The following is a 19,441-nucleotide window of genomic DNA, read 5'->3' on the forward strand; positions in this document are numbered from 1 at the left end:
CAGGTCACACTCACAGTTTTTCACAGTTGGGCCCCACTGGGCCAGTGTACTTTCACGGATTTTCCCCGCCTGGTGTCACACACAGGGAGCCAGCTTTTGCAAAGCTTAGCTGGTTTTCATGCTCTGTAGTCCCTCCTGAAATGGCGTCTGGGCAAGCGAAGTTTCTGGAGCCTCTTTTTGCCCCACTCGCAAGAGTTTCACGCAAGAGGACAGTAGACAGACATAGACAGGTCACACTCACAGTTTTTCACAGTTGGGCCCCACTGGGCCGGTGTACTTTCGCAGATTTTCCCCGCCTGGTGTCACACACAGGGAGCCGGCTTTTTGATTTAGATTTCTTTAATAATAATTGATAATGAGCATTTTTTTCAAGTGCTTGTTGGTCATCTGTTGATCTTTCTCAAAGTAGTGTCTGTTTTCTCCCCATATTAATGCTTTTATTTGTTTGTTTGTTTGCATTTTGTGGGCTTTACCCTTATGTCCTTGTTTCTTTTGCCATACAGAAAATTTTTATTTTGATGTAATCCCATTTATTCTGATTTTTGTCTATAGCCCTTGGCATTGTAATCCTATCACTGAGGCTTCTTTGCATACTAAGTTTTAGAGTGTTTTCCACAATGAACTTTATGGATTCAGGTCTGATCTCAAGGTCTTTGATCCACTTTGAATTGACTATTATGTAAGGTGTGAACTATGAATCGATTTTTAGTTTCTTACATGTGGCTATCCAATTGTCCCAGCACCATCTATTGAAAAAACTGTAATTATTCCAGCTCATGTTCTTGGTTCATTTTTCAAAGTTTTATTGACCATATATTAGGTCAGTTAAGTATATGATATATAAGTATAAGAAGTGGAAAAACATGTACTTAGGTTTTCTTCAGTTCCTTTCTTAAGTGTTTTAAATTTTTCCTGATATAGGTCTTTCACCTCTTTTGTGAGGTTGATTTCTAGGTACTTGATGTTTTTTGTCACTATTTTAAATATGACAAAATCCTTGATTTTTTTTACCTCTGAGTCATTATTTGTATAAGGAAATGTAACTTTATTTTGTGTATTTACTCCTGTACCTAACCACTTTGCTGTATTGGTGTATTGTTTCTAGAAGCTTTTATGTGGACTCTTCAGGGTCATCAATGTATATCATCCTGTCATCTGCAAATATATTTTAAGTGACCTATTTCACTCAAGAGAAATAAATACCTATGTTCATCAAGACTATTATTCTTGATACCTCTAAACAGAAGAAAACAGAACATCTTTTGATGGGTGAATGAACAAAAATAAAATATATTTATTCATAGTTTAAAAAAAGGAGAAAGCTGCCTCAACACAGACTCACAAGACCAAATTCTGTAGAAATGTTGTTGAGCTAGAGATATTACATGCAAAAGAGACATGCAGTATAATTTCATTATATGAAATATAAGGGCAGGCATAACTTATTATGCTATTAGTAAGATAAAAGTGGTTATTACTGAAAAAGAAATAATATTGATTGGGGTGTGGCACAGGGCACAGGGCAGATTTAAACATCCTCTTGAAATAGTATCAATACAATGTCTGTTGTATGCTGTTATTACACACAAGATATGTAACCTAAGTGAATCTACCAAACAAGTGTATGCAAGCCCCACTTATGGAAACAAAAGGAGCATTAAAAATATAAGGAAATAGATACATTTTTGGAATTCATATGTTGAAGTCTTAGCCTGCTCCCTCCATTACTGTGAAAATGGCTATCTTAGGAGATAGGCCCTTTAACCAGGAGTGATCACTGAGAGTATAACCAGAAATAAGCTGTGAGCACTGCTATCTGTGGCCCCAAAGCCAAAACAAAGCAAATAAATGAAAAGCAAACATAAAAAAGAGAAAGTTTATAGAATTAGAATGAAATAACAGCTTATAGAGGCCAAGAGTCTTAGGCAAATAGGATGCTACTTGTACACACTATAAATGTAGACAGAAAGAGAAAGGAATCCTCAGGACACCATTAATATTGGACTTCAGAATCTGGTACTTAGAGAAAACAAATTTCTATTTTTACACTCCTCATTCTATAGCATTTGCTATGGCACTTCTTGCAAACTATAATAGATAACAAAATAGAAGATAAATATTTCACATTTTTGGTATTTATGCTGATTGAATACTTTCAGCAATACTAAGAAGGAAATAAACTTAGTGCTTTTAAAGTTATTACTTTGGATGAATAACTTATCAAAAGTCATAAAGACATAGAGAGATACAGTCTAGTGATTTGACCATATGCTGCTTCATATTCACATTTATCTTTAATTCTTAGAGCATAATGATTTGGCATTTTCTTTATACAGTTACCTCATAGAAACCAATGAGTCCGTAAGAATTTCCAGAATGTTATTGAAGATGGCTCTTAGAGAGAAAATTCCAGAATGTGAAGCATTGCCAAAAAAAAGAGCATTAAGTACTCTTGTATTAAGAGTCTGATGAAGGTAAGTTACTGCAGAGCAGTGTAAGTAAGAGCAAAGTGTTCGTTCACACTTTAAGTAGATACTTGATTCATTCCTTCTAAAAAGTTTTGCTGTTTCCACCACACATTACCCCTGCATTTCTTGAAAGATAATTTCATTCCAATATCTAATAAACTGTATTTTCCCTCTATAGGACACACATAGTTTTTAGACAAAGAAAACAAAAGACCTCAAGAGACAGAGGCTGGGTACAATCAGCCTATGAGGCCAAAGTATATTTACATTATGCTGTCCACAGCTGTTTAAATATATTTACCTAACTTTTTCTTTACATTGGAAAAAGAAACATCTTTTTAAATACTTTTTCATTAATATAAAAGAAAAAGAAGTTGCAGCAGCCATCAAATAGGAATTCCATAAGATATACAGACATTTCCCCCCATCTGTTGGGGGAAAAAGTGTGCCTTATGGAATGAGAAATACAGTATTATAAAACACAGTAGACAAATATTGCCGAATTCAATGGGAAGAGCTATTATTCTTCCCAAATAACCTTGCCCAGCAATGCCTTATTATACTTGAGACTTGCCCTACTCTCATCTCAGATCTCTAATTACAGAAAATATAGTGAAGACTCACAACTGACTTGCCGAGTGCTGTTCAATTTTATTTATTAATGCTGATCTAATAAGCTGTATCTCCCAAATGTGCCTGTTAGAAATAAAATATGACCCAGCAGTGAAGATTTGGTGCCATATTTTTCCTGCCTCTTTATGTCTCTATTTAATCGTCTAGATCTCTATTTATTTTTTACTAGATCACCTGCTTCCTTTCTATTTGTGCACTTTCTTCCCTTTCTTTTTTCTCATTTTCCTTCTGATTTGCTTCCCTTGTATGAGTGTGGGAGGGAATGAGTAGAAAGATAGGGGGTTGTCACTGGTTCAGAATCTAGAGATTGATACTAATGTCTCGTATCTTGCACTGCAATTGCTATGTCAAGATGGCAGCACAGCAGGCTGCCCCAATTTTAACACTGACTAAAGAGCAGATTTGCTGCATGCTGATTTCTGGGGAGGCGCAGGGTGCCTGAAATGGGCATCTGACTATGCCTTCTTTCCTCATTGTAAAGAAAGAATCACTAATCAGACCTTACACATTCACTTACCACAATGTATTTTTAATATATGCTATCAATTGCTTTTGAATAATATTTCCAGAATGTTCAAGATAATGCTGCTTCAATTTAATGTTCCTGTAAATAAAAGAGAGCAATACTATTATTTTTCTTTTTTAAAAAATCAGTTAATTTTTATTTTATTTCTTTGGGTGGGGAGGGTGTCACAACCAGGGGTGCTCAGGAGTTACTCTTGGCTCTGCACTCAGAAGTTGCTCCTGGCTGGCTCAGGGGACCATATGGGATACTGGGAATCAAACCAGGGTCCATCCTGTGTTGGCTGCATGCAAGGCAAACGCCCTCCCATTGTGCTATTGCTTCGGCCCCAACAATACTATTATTTTTCAATGTGAATTAATAAATTAAGTCACAAACTGTTCAATTATCTTTGTTATGCTCAAGTGAAGAAACTTTAATGATGACACAGCCAGATTTCTAAAATACTTTTCTCCTCAAATTTATTTTAGATTATACAACATTCCCTCAATACTCAGAATTAATGTAACAATGAATAAAGAGATAATTTAAATGATTTATCTCTAATAAAGAAAAAAATGTTAGTTTATTTCAATAATATTTTTTTGTGAATCAAGATACTGTTATAGAAATTTATTCAGAAATATGGTAGGAGAGAGGTGTATGTTCAAGAGAGAACATGCTTTTTCAGAGTGAAAATTAGCAAGCAGAGAAACATAGGGACAAACAAATGAGGTATTGTTTAAGGGAGAACATGGGCTTGAATAACAAGCCAAAAAAAGTCTTTAACGGTAAATTTTATTGAACTAATGAAAACTTTCTACTCCATTAAACAGTGAGTCCCTAAGCTAGATATTTTGGGTATTGAATTGCCTACGAGGCCCTCCACAGAAGAAATTGCATTTGTAAAAATTAACAGGATATTGTAAACAGCATCATGTTGTATTCGTAGTTTGAACTAGTTTGAATAATGTTTACTGATAACAAATAGGCTCGAGTATTGTAACCTAAGGGAAACTTAACTGTGCTAAAATTTATGCTTTAAAACTTTTGTAGGGGCAGAATGTTGGATAGATGCGATGAATATGTCTTGGCTTCCAATTTATATAACTAAAAAAATATTATGAGTACTTTGAATTTTCCCTGTGGAGTTGGAGAAAAAAATGGTGCAAAAATAACCAAGAGTCAGCAAACAGTACTTTGAAATCCAGGCAAATTGAATCTGCATTACACAATGGTGTGCATATCTCCTCAGATAACAAGGACCCAAGTCAAAGTTGAGCAGGATGAACTGTCGAGGGCCTTTTTAGGTCAATCCATCTATGAAAGTAGCTCAACAGTAATGGTCTATCTCAGTTCATATTTAGCACATGGACTTTGAAAATTTCTCAACATGTAAGTTTTGTACTTATGCTATGTGTATTTTAAGATAACAGGAGAGGATGCAAAGCCCTTTATGACTGCTTATCTTTAAATTCCCAGACTTGACTTAAGGGATTTATGGCAAACTCACTGCTCTGATGGAAAAACAAGGTCAGTGGTTTTGCTTAAAATAAGACCAGTAAGTGTTTAATTTCCATAATAACAAACCCAAGACAGCAGCCACTGGTTCCTGAAGAAGTCTTGCAGAAATCGTCTCTGAAGTTGTATTAGTTTTATAATCCAAATTTTGGTTTAGAAACTAACTGTAAACCTGGCTTTGCTGTGAGCCTAAGTGCAGCCATGACAGGCTGCAATTTTAAGGTATACAGTTTAAGCCCAGAAGAATAGCTAGTTCCTGGAACTGGACCCTATGAAGATATTCAAGAATTTGGACTCCTGGTCAGATATCAGAAGCCAAGTAGTAACAGACAGGTGGCCAGATGACACTGCACCTTGGATCTGGAGATGCCTAATCACTCTTCACTGAGCTGACAGCCTGCCATAACCCATAACCATTTGTCTGATGCTACATTCGAATGACAACCAATCCTGGCCCAACCTTGTATTAAGAACCAATAACTTTAATAAGATCAATACTCAGAGGTGGGATCCCCTAAACACACCTTGGTACCCTTTAAAATTGCCATGAAAACCATTCTTGGGGTTCTCATTTATTTGGAAATGTTGGGCCTCAATATGTTGGAATAAACTCCTTGCATTTACATTACTGCCTGTCTCCCTGGTAGTCTTTTGGATGGCAGATCCTGAGTTCCAGACTTTAACATTGACTTCAAAATCTTCTTGCATTTCTGACATTCAGCAATGTTAATTCTTTTCTTAAATGGGGCTGGAAGGATAACACAGCAAGTGGGGTGATTCCTTTGCACCCAGATGACTCACATTCTTGTTTAGGCCACCCTAATATTTATTACCCCAATCCTTTCATTAGTAAAGTCAGAGTAGAGATCAAAGAGTTGACCTAAGGATAGCCAGGCATGGCCCCAAAACAAGAAGTACAAAAGATGTTAATTTGGTGCTCTGGATTATTATTCATGGTAACTCTAACAAATAATTTTTATAAAAATCATATTTCTTTATTTTAGTCACACCAGAATTGGGTTCCCTCCAGATGTTATGGTATTGAATTGATATTTATGGGAACAGTGTATCTTACTGTTTCCAATTCATTGAGGTATAGTGTTTTGTTTTGTTTTTTAGTTGCTCACTGTGTATGATTCAGCCATTAATATATAGATTTATTTCTGAGAGATTTGATTCTCCTGTATTCATTAAATGTCTATGGGATAAGGGAAATTCAGGAGCCTCTTTCATTGTCATTGTGATGAGGACCTGCCCACATAGATTTAAATTAGAAAAAAAACACCTGTATGAAAATTAAATCTACCCTTGATACATAATAAATGGTTCTAGACAGATCACATTTTGTATATAGACAAAAATCATTACTTTGATTCCAGCAATTACAGGGGACCAGCCCCATGTGAATGGATCTGCAGCAGTGGCTCAGTGAAGATTAAGAAAATAAGACAGGGGCCAGAGTATAGCACAACAGTAGGGCATTTAACTTGCATGCGGCTCATCCAGGATGGACCTCGGTTTGATCCCCAGCATCCCATAATGTTCCCCCAAACCAGGAACGATTTCTGAGCACATAGTCAGGAGTAACCCCTGAGAATCACCAGGTTTACCCCCCCCCAAAATAAAAGAAAGAAAATAAGACAGACATAAGAGAGAAAAGCATGGGCTTAGGGGAATCACAGTCTTGTGGGTTGAGGACCCTGAATGTTCTTCACCTACAGTATTTAATTTTTAGACTCAGTAAACACTAGAAGAGGACAAATATTTACATACAGTTGCCTATCTATGCTAATCTAGCGTAGGTAGGCCTTTATATATCAAAGGGATCTGGAATAGCTAATGCAGGTGCAAATAAAAGAGTAGAGGATCCCCTCCAAATAGGTAATGTCCTAGGGTTCCTGAGTTCTGGTAATTATTAATTAAGGGTCCCTAAATCACCTTTACAGCCAGTCTCTTCAGAATAACGTCTATCTAGCAAAGCATATTTATTTCCTAGATATCTGTATATCCAACAAGCAAGCATATAACATTTATCTTATATCTTAATATAATAAGGCAATTTATAAAGCAGTAGTATAAAGCCACAACATAGAGTTATGAGTGCACAATATTAAAAGCAAAACCTTTTTGGAAATTTTTCTTCCCACTGAGATGAGAACTTCTTTTAAAAACTTGCATAAAATGGACTTATATGCCAAAGAACACTAGTAAAGCCAGTAAAGAAAGCCTATAAATAATGAGAGTTTTGCTCACTGATCTTTGTAAAAAAAAATATAAGGAATACACCAACACTATTTTTTAGTGTACCTGGACCCACCCAATTAATTTAAGCCCTTTTGAACTCTTCTGTGGGTTTTCACACTCAACATATTCCTTTCTAGGTGAGTGAATTTGGGCAAGAAATATAAAATTAGGATGCTAGAATTTAAAGTCTAAAAAGTTAAGGAGAGCCTGTGTACTACTTAGTTTATTTGTGATTTAGCATCTTTTTTTGGGGGGGGGCACACCCGTTTGATGCTCAGGGGTTACTCCTGGCTAAGCACTCAGAAATTGCCCCTGGCTTGGGGGGACCATATGGGACGCCATGGATTGAATCGCGGTCTTTCCTTGGCTAGCGCTTGCAAGGCAGGCACCTTACCTCTAGCGCCACCTCACCGGCCCCGTGATTTAGCATCTTATCTGTAATGTTTTTCAAAAAGGCTGGATACTTCCTGAGTAACTTGCAAGTTGAATCTTATTGGGATATAAGCCAATTTTAATCAAGAATGTAATGCCTCAATATACCTAAGATTTTGAGGTAGAATGATAGTGGTACTCTCAAACACACACACACACACACACACACACACACACACACACAAACACACACACACAGTGGTCTTGTTATCTTAAACTCTGAGTGAGTTAAAATTCAAGAATTGATAAATGACAGACTGAAGGGTTTGCAGACCTTAAATAAGAAAGCAAGGATGTTAGTTTTCTCGAGGTACTTAAGTGTTCATGGGAGCATAAGTGTCCTTACATGCCATTAATAGGAAAGCAAAGTGTATTCAGGCTAATTTTGCAATATCCTTAACATGGTAAGCTTATAGCCTCTTCGGGATGATTAGCTTGATGGCCACAAGTACTTCTGTGTTACATATAGGAATTTCACAAATGGAGCAGATGTATTTTCATTCAGCTTGTGAAGATATTTATTCCCATTTCCTGTTATTAACTTTTTACTGTATCAAGCAATTAACTATTCTTTGCTGAGAAATGGCAGGATGCAATGCATTTTTTTCTTCGCCTTCAAAATATATGTAGTACACTTCCTTGGCAGAGGAGATACCATTATCATGAAGGTGAGTTTCCAGGATGAGGCTTATTCATTGCACTCTGGATATGCCGAACCCTGCATTTTCTCCAAATGTGGACAGCTCGACTGCATAATTTGTGGTGGTAAGGGGCTGCATTCACTTTCCCCTAAAATATAATTTAAAATTATTAAAAATGAATATTTTAAAATAATTTTAAATTTTTATATAAAACATATAAAATATAGTATATAAATTTTATTACAAATATTTTAAATATATATTTATATATGTAAATATATACATAATATATTATGTATTATATACATTCATATATGTATATATTATATATATCTATGCATTTGCTTGCATGCTACCAGCTTGGGTTTAATCAATCTCCAGATTCCCATACATATGTTTCCCCAGGTACCACCAAGAATGACTCCTGAGCACAAGAGTAATCCCAGAACCACTGATGATGCCCAACTGTGGGTATCCCCTCCCTCAACTTCCTGTTTATCCCAATTAGATGGTCAGACCAACCCACACCTGGGTGGGGCCTGCAGTTTGGAATAAATATAAAAAGTGTTGCCTAGGGGAGCATAAGGAAAAAAGGCAGCAAGGAAGATAGAGAACAGCAGAAAGGGAGACAGTCAGATCCAGAGAGAAAAAGAAAGATAGCCAAAGGACAAGCAGCAGAGAAAGAGAGACTTCTTGAAAAGTTTAGCATAAAAGCCGTGAGGGGAAATGCACACGGGAGACAGTCGATCCAGAGAGAAAAAGAAAGATAGCCAAAGGACAAGCAGCAGAGAGAGAGACTGCTTGAAAAGTTTAGCATAAAAGCCATGAGGGGAAATGCACAGGGTGGATGGGGCCTTGAAATAAAGCTGGCTGACTTCTAAAACTTCAACTGACTGCCTGTGAAATTATTTCGCTGCTACGACCCTTTACCAGACCTGCCCACCAAAGGGGTGGGCATGCCAAGAAAGGCATCATGCAGAGAAAGGCCTCACCCAGACACTAGGACTTTAGACTTCTTATTTATATTAAAACAACATCCACCCCACCATAGATTTTTGTCTATATTAAAAAATAGCTATCTGAAAGAGAAAAGACAAAAATTATGTACATTGTTAATCTGTGTGAGGATGGATCTAGACTAAAGGGTCTCATGCTGAGCGAAGTTAGCTAGAAGGAGATAGCCAGGCACAGAATGAACTCTCTCATATGTGGGAGATAAAAAAAAAATAAGAAGGGAATAATAATTAGCCAAGGAACAGATTTTCACAACTAGTTTATAAAGATGAGCTTACCTTGGCAGGGAGATGAGGGATGGGGTTGGGATGTGAGGACCTGAGAAAATAGGGGAGAAAGAAGATGCTGATGGAGGGTGTGGTGTTGGGTCTTTTAAAGCATAAAGACCTATTAGTAAAAAAAAAAAAAAAAACCTGCAAGTCCTGGTGTCTAAAATAAAATTAAAAAAATTAAATAGCAGAAGAACTCATAATAGTATTAAGCTACTTTAGAATACAAAACGATCAACTTTTGTAATAGTTACTTTTCCATTGCTAATCATTTTACAGAATCTGTATTTTTGGTTCAGTTTCAACATGATTCTGTTTGTTTTGCAGAATAGTGGAGACCAATTAGTTACAATCCCATTCTTAACCTTTTTTAAAATTTAATAGAACTAAGCATGCTTTTATAACTCCCTTCTACTGAAATTTGCAGTAATGATAATCTTTTAAAAGTAACTTCATTATTTTAAATGTTTTTTCTTGTTCACAATAGGGTAGGATAGTTGTTGCCCTAGTCTTTTCACCTGTTTCTAAATATCTAGCAAAAAATGGGGTCAACTGCTGAAGTAATATTATAGTTCTTTAGTAATATTGAGTTACCCAGAGAAAGATAATTCTTGTTTTCTAGCTTATAAAACTTTTATGTGCAAAAAGAAAATACCAAAGGCAATTTGTCTATTTTTCAAGTATTTTTTGAAATACAATTTTGAAAATAATATATAAAAATTTTCCCAAACTCAAAGTGCTCTAAAAATGTTCAACCATGTTATCACTGATTAAAAAGCCCACTTGAGAAAAATTAGACATGCTTTTGACCAAATAGTTTCTCTTATTTTGCAAGAAACTAAAAATCAATGTTGTTGTGCTTTGCTTTTGATTAAACATTTACACAAATAGGTGTCTTGGTAATGCTGCTTTTGATTCATATCCAGACAGCTTAGGGTATAGGTACTCGTGCTTAAGTTTAATTTTCTGCAAAGATATTTTGTAATGTACATTGGAATGTTTCTTCAGGGAAACATACAGTTCCTAATGAGAATAATTGCAGCACAGTCACTGATATTCTAGGTAAGATGCTGCCAGATGTTTTAGTTCATGCTTCACATATTTACTTCATAAATAGCAAATAAATGAACTTTCAGTAGTTTATAGGGGCAAAAGGAATGTCTGTAGTGAAGGAGGAGAAATAGGGCTGAGATTTGAATCAGCAAGTGTGGGTGGTACACGGGATGACATGAGAACATCTCCGATGAAGAGCCCACTTAATGGGTAAGCAAGTCTCCAGATTGAAGGGTGAAACAGAGTTTGCCAGAGAGGGAATGTTTCCAGAAAAGAAAAAGAAGATGGTATCCAACCAGTCTTCCCAGAGAAACATTGTTTAAGGATGGCAATCTTCTCTGATGACTTATTTTTTATTTTAGTAAATTTCTTACATGGAATCGCTGTGGCTAAACAAGTGTTCATGATTGAATTTCAGTCATACAATCTTATATACCTTTGATGGAAAATGTAAGTAGGTTCTTCCTCTTTGGAAGCAATTTAAAAACATAGATCAAAAATTGTTGTGTCTACTCAAATATTTGTTCAGGGAATACAAAGATAGATATGTGATATATTGCTATATTAGCTATAACAGCAAAAGTCTAGAGACAGTCAAAATTCCTATTAATATAAAACAAGTGAAATGAAGGCACTGGGCGATAGCACAGCTCTAAGGTGTTTGTGTTGCACACGGTCAACACAGGATGAACCCTGGTTTGAATCCCAGCATCCCATATCGTGCCTCGAGTCTGCCAGGAGCGACTTCTAAGTGCAGAGCCAGGAGTAACCCCTGTTTGCCACCAGGTATGGCCACAAAACAAAGATGAAACAAAACAGAACAATGACAACAACAAAAACAACGAAGTAAAACAAACTTTTGTACTTTCTATAGTATGGATACCATAGTACTAATTATCTTACTAAGGCACGAAAAGTAAAAAGTACACGTTTGTGTATATATAGAATGTTTTCTAACACATATTGTCAGATTTTGTTGGAACAAATAAGAGGATTTGTAGCATATTTATACACAAATGTTTGTGGATATGTTTAAAACATTCCTTGGAGGAAACAAATAAAAATTTTTGCCATAGAAATCAGAACCAGAGATTAGAAATTTGACATGACAGGAAGGTGCACCTCTTATTGAATATATTTTTGTGAAATAGAATGTATCTTGCCAAATGCACACAATGTGATTCCTAATTTTATTTCATTAAATTACAATTTTTTTATAGTTTAGTTTTAGACATAAAAGATTTTTTTTTCTTTTAGGGGAGAGCAGTCCCCCACTACCACAAATTATCCAATCGAGTTTCCCACATTTGGGGAAATCACAGGGATCAGGACATCCGAGTGCAATGGATAAGCCTCGCCCTGGGGAAACCACTTTCGTGATCAGGGTATGTCCCCTGCCAGGTAAGTATTATAAAAGATTTTTAACACCAAATTCCACCACAGTGTCAAATCACATTAGCAGTGCCTCCATGTTCCGTCATCTCCTATCCCTCAACCAATCTTCACCCACTCCCTCCTTTAATGTTTGGTTGTTTCAAAGATCACTCATTACAGAAGACCGACTTTGACAACCGCGACCGAACAGAACTTATTCTGGGACCAATAAGAAAGACCCTAGCCTATGCTTCAGCCTAGAATTTGTATAAAAACCAAGATCTCTAACTCCAGAGGTCTGACTTTGACAACCACAACTGAGCAGAACATCTGGAACCATAAGGAAAGACTGTCCAAAGCTTTGTCTGAGGATCTGTGCAAAAACCAAGATCACTAATTACAGAAGACTGATTATAACAACAATGATGGAATACAACTTCTAGAACCGTAAAGAAGGACTCTATCCTAGCCTTCATCCTATACGCAAATACCAAGATCTCTAGCTACAGAGGCCTGATGCTATCCACAACTGAGCGGAAAGTTTCCTGGCACCATAAAAAGACCTTGAAGTTCAATAAAGAGCATGTCTGAAGTCTGTAGTTTTTCCCATGACAGCATGATTCAAGGGTAGAGAAATCCTGTAGTGTATCTCTTAGACCAAGGAAATTCCCTTTCTAATTTCCACAATACTTACTGTGCTTATGCAAAACAAACAAATAAACAACTCCCCAAAACCCAAAACCAAAAAGACAAAAAACAAAAAGCACAAAATCTTGCCACACCAGTCCTCCTTTCCTTTTTTCTTCTTCTTTTTATTTATTCCTTTCTTGTTGTTGTTTAGCAGTTGTTTATTGTGTGTTTTGTCATTGCCTGTTTTATTTATTTATTTTTCTTTTCCCATTCTTCTTTAAAATTGATATTGTCAGGGGTCTCAAACTCAATTTACCTGCGGGCTGCAGGAGGCAAAGTCGGGGTGATCTTTGAGTGCAAAGTCAGTAGTAAGCCTTGAACATTGGGGGGTATGACCCAAACAACTAAAACAAAACAAAAGAAAAAAATATTCCTCTAGGGCAGAGCCACAAAATGTTGTACGGAGGGCCGTTTGCAGTCGGAGGGCCGCGAGTTTGAGATCCCTGTAACTTAGACGGACCCATCCCAGCTTTCTTTTCTTTTCTTTTTTTTCCCTCCAACAGAGCCTTAGAACTTGAATCATCTTGTTCTGCCTCATAAATTGAGGGGGGGAAAAGTGAATGATCATTGAGTGAAAATCAAAAATGATCAGGCCTAAATACCAAACTCAAAGTCAGTATCAACAGAATCAAGATCTACAACAAGTTATATACAAAGGGGACCTGTTATACTAGCAGTTCAGGGGGTTAACGGGGGAGGCATGGAATACATGCTGGGAACAAGGGCAGAGGGAGGACAACATTGATGATGGGAATGGTCCTAATTCACTGTCAATATGTACCTTAAACACAACTGTGAAAGAATTTTAAATCACACTCGTCACAATAAAAAAAAAAACAACAGAGTTTGGTGGTTTTAGCTTAAATTTCATACTTTCAGAATTGTTGAGTTTGTAATTTGGAGATATAGCTATACCACTCTCTCAGCTCCCTAGTATGGCCAGACTCACGTTCCCTCTCATCTTTTTCCTTCCTACCTCAATTATTTTTTCTTTGTCCTTTTTCTCCATAGACTCTAGGGTCAAGGATGATCTAGGCATTGCATCACCCATACTACATTTTATTTCCTAATACAAATATTTTATATACTAGAGATAAATTAGATCATCCTCTGTCTTTCTTCTTCAGGCTCATTCGCTCAACATATGTTCCAGTTCCAAGAAGGTTGCAGCAAATTCCATGATTTCATTAGTTTATTGTGTATATGTTGCATATCTTCATAATCCATTTATCTTTCATTGAACAACAATGTTAATTTCATATCTTAGCTAATTAAGCTAAAAACTAATAGTGTACATATGTCCTTCTGAATGATCTCTTTTAAATCTTTTAAATACTCAGCAGCTCAATCCTAAATTTACTGAGAACTCTGCATACTGTTCTGTACATTGAATCAAACAACATTCCCAACACTGAATGAGAGTAACATTTTCTTCACATCCTGCCAGTACAGATTGTTCCATCTATTTTTTTATATGTGTCATTTTCGCTGATCTGAGAGGATATCTCATTATTGTCTGGATATGGGATTCCCTAATGATAAGTGATGATGAGCATCTCACGATGAGGCTATTAAGCCATTGTCATAAGGTTTAGTAATTTATTTGTCACTGCTTGATCTTTCTTTTATTTGTTTTGTTTCTGAATATAAGGTGGCTTTGATTCTACATTGACATCTAAATTGGTATGTTCCTACTGGGATGACAATATTGAAAGATTTGGAGTTGTCACAGGTCCAGTAATGTCAAGATCTGTGGTTTATAATTCAACATTTGTGAAGCATGATTTTTGCCTTTTAAAAGTATAAGATGGTGGGAGTGGGATTCCGACACTCAATTTGACAAAGACATGGTCATCAGCCCAAATATTGGTAAACCTGGAATTTTGGCCATTAGGCAACTCTACAGAGATTGGTGGTCAAGCAGTGAAACTAAACCATTCGTGAACAGCAATTATGAGTGGTGTGTAGCTGGTGTGGCTTTGGCATGGTTGGGATCTGGCCCGTCTTTCCTCCTGAGATTGCTGTTTACAGCTAAGAGGTTGATGTATTCATGTGTTTTCACAAATAATTTACATATCCTTTGAGAATAAAGTGAATCTATGGAACTAACTAAGTGCAGACATGGATGGTGACTGTGACTATCTCATTCATTTATTGCATATTAGAATTCAATAGATTTTGGTGTATTGGCTTTAAAACTGGCTATTTTGTTGTAGTGATTTATTGTATCTAGATCTTTTTTTGTGCACTCCTTAGGATCTGTATGCAAAATATCAACCGCAAATAGAGATTATATGGCTTCTTTTCCTATGTGGATCCCTTTGATTTGTTTTTCTTCTCTGGTTGCTGTAGCCAGAACTTCTATTACTATATTAGTTAAAAATGGCAACATGGGACACCCTTACCTAGTACCTTATCTCAGAGAAAATGGTTAAAGTTTTTCAACATTAAGAATGATACTGGCTATGTGTTTGTTACTAGCTTGAAGAAAATTCCTTCTATCCCTATTTTGTTGAGAGTTTATATCATGAATGGATATTGGCTCTTGCAATATTTTTTGTATTGATTTGTATGATCAACTGGTTCTTGTCTTTCTTTTTCATGAATGTGGTAATTATGTTAATTGATGAATGTATTTTAATTGATCTGCATATGTTGAACCATTGTGGGGATACATTGGTTTAAATGTATGATTTTTTTTTTATGTGTAAGATTTGGTTAGTTAAGTTTTTTTTTTATGATTTTGGCATCGATTAATTCATCAAGACTAGTCTGAAATTTTTCTTTCTGAAAATGTCTCCTGCTATGGGTATTAGTGTAATATTAATTTCATAGAAGGGATTAGGAAGGATTTTTGTGTCTTTGATGTTTTGGACAAGCTTAATGAGTAAAGGTAGTAAATTTTTGCTAAAGGTTTGATAAAATTCACTAGTGAATGTCTGAACCAGAATTTGTTCTTGATTCTTATTTTAATTAGTTTTTTTTATTTCCTTACTAATGAACTTACGATGCCTGATTCAGCTTTCTACTTCCTCCTTGTTTAGCTTTGACTCTAAGAATTTATCTTTCTATAAATATATTTAAACATAAATAACTTAAGGGCCATGTATAGCATAGTTTATCATAATACATTTGTTTCTAGGGAAGTGACAGCAAAATGATATCAAAAAAATAAACAAAAAGGAAAAGAAAATAAAAGAAAAAAGAGTATAAAATCAGGAAAATATTTGAAAATTATTGTTTACTTATCAATATCTACCATTGTTTTTGGTAGGGTAAATAGATTTTAGGAGATATCTGGTGGTTCTCTGGGGTCTATTCTTTACTGTGATCAGGTTAGTGACTTCTAGCAGAACTTGGGGGAAAATATGCAGTGCTGGCTGTCAAACCAGGATCAACTTTATGCTACTCAAATATTTTAGTCCATTTAATGGCTATCAGGACCTCACTTGCTATCACTTTTTTAAACTGCAAATCTATTTTTATTTGATATAAATATATTCTACTTTTATTATAACATTTTCTGCTATTTATGACTGATATTGGTATAAAATCACTGTTTAACTCTTTTTAACTCTTGATCTTGATAGCTAAAATAAATTTTCTTGTGACCAGCAATCATATGGTTGGATATAACATTTTTATTTATCTTATAACTTTGTCCTTTGATTGCTGAGTTAAGTACAATTATATTAAGAATAATTAATGATACATGGAAGTTTCTTAATGTTATTTCCTTCAGTGTTTTGATTCTATTTATTTCCTTTATCAATTTTTGAGCAAATTAAAAAAATTCTTTCAGCTTTTTTTTTTTTTTTGCAAGAGAGGTCTTGTGTTCTAAATTTTTTTTAAATTATCTCTGAAGGTTTTTTCCCCTCCTTTTTTATCAAAATAATAGGGTTTCAGGATCTGGCATTCTTTTCAATTGTTTTCATTTGAGTATATTAAATAAGTCATTGCATCCTTAACTGGCTTGTAAGGGTTTCTGCTGAGGAGTCTAATGAAAGACAGGTAAGAGTACTTTTTATAAATATTATTTCCTTAGCTGTCATAAATATTGCTTTGCCTTGAATTCCAGATAGCTTACTGCTGTGTGTTTTGGTGTATCTTTGCATTATTTAAAAATAATCCAATCACTGTACTGTAGCTGCTTTTGTTTTTTGAACCACTAATGGCACTGCTCAGGGTTTTCTCCTGTCTCTGCACTTAGGAATCACTATCAATGGTTTAGAGACCATGAGCCATGCTGGGGTTTTGAACCAGGCTGGACATTAACAAGGCAAGTACTTTCCCTCCTGTGCAGTTTCTCTGATCCCTATCATCCAATATTTGAAATAGTTTGATGTTCTGTTACAAAAATTTATAATTTAGTTTCCTATCCAGACTTGAGGCATTTTATGCTAATAGAACTTTAATTTTTTTTGTTTTTTGCTACCTTGTCTTTCTTTTCCTTTTGGGTACTACTCATTATTCTTTGTTTGTTTGTTTGTTTTGTTTTGTTTTTTAATATAATATTTATTTTATCATGGTGGTTTACATATCATTGACGGTAGTATTTTAGGTACATATTAACATAAAAACAGGGGAGTTCCCATCACCGAATTGTCCTCCTCCACCTCTGCTCCCATCCTACCTCCCATATCCTCCTTTCTCACCCCTGGGGTTGCTAGAATAAATGGTCCCCTCTGTGCCTAGCTTACTACATAGAGGTCCTACACCTGTTTGGTCTTGGTACCTCCTTTATTTCCCCCTCTAATTGGGAGGCGGGACTAGATAGTTCAAGTTACGTGGTTTTATTTGAAGAAGAGAAAGGTACTAAACTGGGGGAAAAATTAAATATGCCAAAAATGGGTGGAGTCCTTCTGGAGACTCTTATCCTAGGTTTGAGAAGAAGGGGAAAAGGAGGGTGAAACACCACAACAGTACAAAAAGAAGTCTCAAGTGAAATATCCAGTGAGCACTCGAACAATAAAGATAAGCAACACAAAAAGGCCATGGTTTTGAGATTAAAAAAATGGCAGAGCACATAAAGGAAGAAAAGAAAAGAAAAAAAAATATAAATGGAGATAGCAACTTCAATAACCACACCAAAACAAAGAAATCGACAAAAACTAGATAAATCACTAAAAAAGAAACTTGTTTTGTACTTTTTTGCCTTTTTTTTCTTTTTTCTTCCCTCCTGCAAAAGGCACAATAATGGGGTCATTCGAAAAGGAATTCCCTCAGCCTAAGAGATACAGGGTTTCTCCGTCCTTGAAGTATATTGTCATGGGATTAACTATAGACTCCTTTCAGGTTCATTTACTCTCCCCTTGGTGCTTTTGTGGTGTATGGAAGACTTCTGCCCCATCCTGGGTGATAAAATCAGACCTCTATATCTAGAGATCTCGGTGTCTGCACAGGTCAGGTATTGGAACTTATCATGAAGTCTTTCTTTGTGGTTCTAGAAGTTCTCTTCCCTCCCTGTCATTTTAATCCTTCTGTGGTTGGTGGCCTTGGTCTTTGCTCTGATCCTAGGGTGGGGCCTGGAATAGCGTCCTTTGTTATGTTTCCAGAATACCCATTCCGTTGCAAATTGTCTCAGACAGACCTCTGGAACTAGAGGTCATGGTTGTTGTGCAGGTCATAGCTCAATTCCTAGATTAGGTCTGTTTTATTGGTCCCAGGATACATACAGTCAGGTCATGGTTCTATCAGCCAGTCATCTGTAAATCGCCATCTTGGCATTTGGACAGATCAAAGGGTGACAAGTTTTCTGAGTTTGTCTTGTCGTTAGCTGGTGAGGTAGGATAACCTGCTCTTAGGTCAAGTTGTTCCCAGTTTCCTCGTTGTCAGGATATCATATTAGAGCTGGCACTTGTTGGTGTCCAAGCAGTATTAAGGATGTCCTGAATGGAATTTGTTTCTTGTTGATGTTGTGAAGAACTGTGTCATTTCTATATCTGTGATCCAGAATTCAAGGCTGGACGGTTGGTGTCTAAGCACCTGGGGTCTAAGTTGGGTCCATGTGACATATTTTCAAGGTGGGAGATGCCCCTGTATTGTAAACAAGTATGAGTTTTTATCCGTTGTAGATAAGAGCTCGTTTTTATACTTAAGATTTCCCCCTTTTTTAGTGTGACTTTGCAGGGAGAAATGGTGCTACATTATATTGCCAGTGCATTTTAGGGTGGAAAGAGAAGAAAACAAAACTAGGCCACACACCCCCAAAAAGATAAAAGTAGATATAAAAATATATGTGCTCACGTATACATATAAAAAGAAAAAAGATTTTAAAAAATGAGGTAAGAAAGTAATTAAAGGAGCAAAGTGATGCAAGAGACTACTTTACATTAGGGGAAAAGCAGGTAAAGAGGTAGTGTAATACAGGTCTATCCTTATGATGAAAGTATAGGTTTCCCCATTGTCTTTTTCTTTTTTTTTTTTTTTTTTTTTTTTTGGTTTTTGGGCCACACCCGGTTGACGCTCAGGGGTTACTCCTGGCTATGTGCTCAGAAATCGCCCCTGGCTTGGGGGGGACTATATGGGACGCCGGGGGATCGAACCACGGTCCTTCCTTGGCTAGCGCTTGCAAGGCAGACACCTTACCTCCAGCGCCAC

At 36.1% G+C, this 19,441-nt stretch overlaps 1 non-coding gene and 1 pseudogene across 1 annotated transcript; one reads left to right on the plus strand and one right to left on the minus strand.

The window, feature by feature from the left end:
• The first annotated feature begins 8,431 nt into the window (after positions 1-8,431).
• Positions 8,432-8,592, plus strand: LOC126026476 (U1 spliceosomal RNA). Its single transcript, XR_007501730.1, has one exon. It is a non-coding gene; the product is annotated as a U1 spliceosomal RNA (small nuclear RNA).
• Positions 8,593-12,031: 3,439 nt separating this feature from the next.
• On the minus strand, positions 12,032-12,186 carry LOC126026392 (uncharacterized; annotated as a pseudogene).
• Between the last annotated feature and the right edge of the window lie 7,255 nt (positions 12,187-19,441).

The sequence above is a fragment of the Suncus etruscus genome, chromosome 13 (assembly GCF_024139225.1).
Source record: "Suncus etruscus isolate mSunEtr1 chromosome 13, mSunEtr1.pri.cur, whole genome shotgun sequence".
Classification (NCBI taxonomy): Eukaryota; Metazoa; Chordata; class Mammalia; order Eulipotyphla; family Soricidae; genus Suncus; species Suncus etruscus.